Here is a 1,582-nt window from a genome sequence, read left to right as displayed (position 1 = left end):
TCACTTTGTAGACCAGGCTGGCCTCGAACTCAGAAATCCGCCTGCCTCTGCCTCCCGAGTGCTGGGATTAAAGGCGTGCACCACCACGCCCGGCCGAGGTATCCTTTCATAGAGTCCCAGAGAGGCCATTGTGTGAAGCTGTGAAGTTGAAGCCTGGCTTGCCTTGGAGGCCCCAAGATGTCGGAGATGCCAGAGTTGTGATACCTGTCAAGGAAAGCTACTCACTGGGAATTGAACCAGCCCAAGAGAGAGAAGTGTGTTGCAGTCAACAAAGCTGAAAGGAGTTGGGAGTTCTGAAGAGCATTTTGACATCAGACCTGGGGATGCAGAATTTAGAGTTTGCCCAGCTGGATTTGGTCTTGCTTTGCTTCAGTATTTCCTCCCTGCGCCCCCTTCCCTGTGTTATAGAATGGTAACGTGTATCCTGGGCCATTATATGTTGGAAGGATGTGATCTGCTTTTTGATTTTTAACCCCCTAGGGGATTACAGTTAAAAGATTGCATGAACATCAGAAGAGACTTTGAACTTTGGACATTTAAAGGCTGTTGAAACTGTAGTAGACCATAGAGACTTTTGAAGCTGGACTAAATGCATTTTGCAGTATGTTATGACGACAAGCCTATGGGAGCCAAGGAGTGGAATGTGGTGGTTTGAATAGGTGTCGCCCCCATAGACTCATGGGCTTGGATGCTTGGCTCACAGGGAGTGGCAGTATTAAGAGGTGTGGCCTTGTTAGAGTAGGTGTGGCCTTATAGAAGAAAGTTTGTCACTGTGTAAGTGGGCTTTGAGGTCTTAAATATGCTCAAACTCGCCAGGTGTGGTGGTGCATGCCTTTAATCCCAGCACTCGGGAGGCAGAGGCAGGCGGATTTCTGAGTTCAAGGCCAGCCTGGTCTACAAAGTGAGTTCCAGGACAGCCAGTGCTATACAGAGAACCCTGTCTCGAAAAACCAAAACAAACAAACAAAACAAAAAAACAAAAAACCATCGCCTTCTAGAGCTGGAGATACGGCTCCGTAGTTAAGAGCACTTTACAATTCTTCATTTTCTCCACGACCATGATATGTGTCTGACTCCACTGGACTATTATTCCTTGTGGGTTCCTCTCAAAAGAGTTTCTGAGTCAAAGGACTGACTCATGCCAAGACACAAAAGCAAACTGCCCCATTCCCCAGTGGATTCAGATGAAATCTCACAATAAACCAGGTACATTTCCAAAAGGAGACACTGGAAAAGCAAGCAAGGTCTATATGGACTTACTATGGACTAGCAAAAATAATCATGATTTACCAGTTATGACTCACCTCATCACACAGAAAATGTTACCACTGCACCACAAGTTGACATATTTTGGAATCTGACATTTCTTTCTGTGTGATCTGTTCTGGTTGGCTGGTTCAATAAAACTATGTGAGGCTTTCTTTATTATTATTATTATTATTATTATTATTATTATTATTATTATTATTATTGGTTTTTTGAGACAGGGTTTCTCTGTGTAACCCTGGCTGTCCTGGAACTCACTCTGTAGACCAGGCTGGCCTCGAACTCAGAAATCTGCCTGCCTCTGCCTCCCAAGTGC

General features: G+C 44.9%; 1 protein-coding gene across 1 annotated transcript in view; it reads right to left on the bottom strand.

The window, feature by feature from the left end:
- The window catches only part of Znf395 (zinc finger protein 395), a 51,190-nt gene that overhangs the window by 49,197 nt on the left and 411 nt on the right, over positions 1–1,582 (bottom strand). The gene's annotated exons all lie outside the window — the stretch shown is intronic.

This window comes from Mus caroli, chromosome 14, assembly GCF_900094665.2.
Source record: "Mus caroli chromosome 14, CAROLI_EIJ_v1.1, whole genome shotgun sequence".
Lineage (NCBI taxonomy): Eukaryota > Metazoa > Chordata > Mammalia > Rodentia > Muridae > Mus > Mus caroli.
This window is presented reverse-complemented; position numbering and strand designations above follow the sequence as displayed.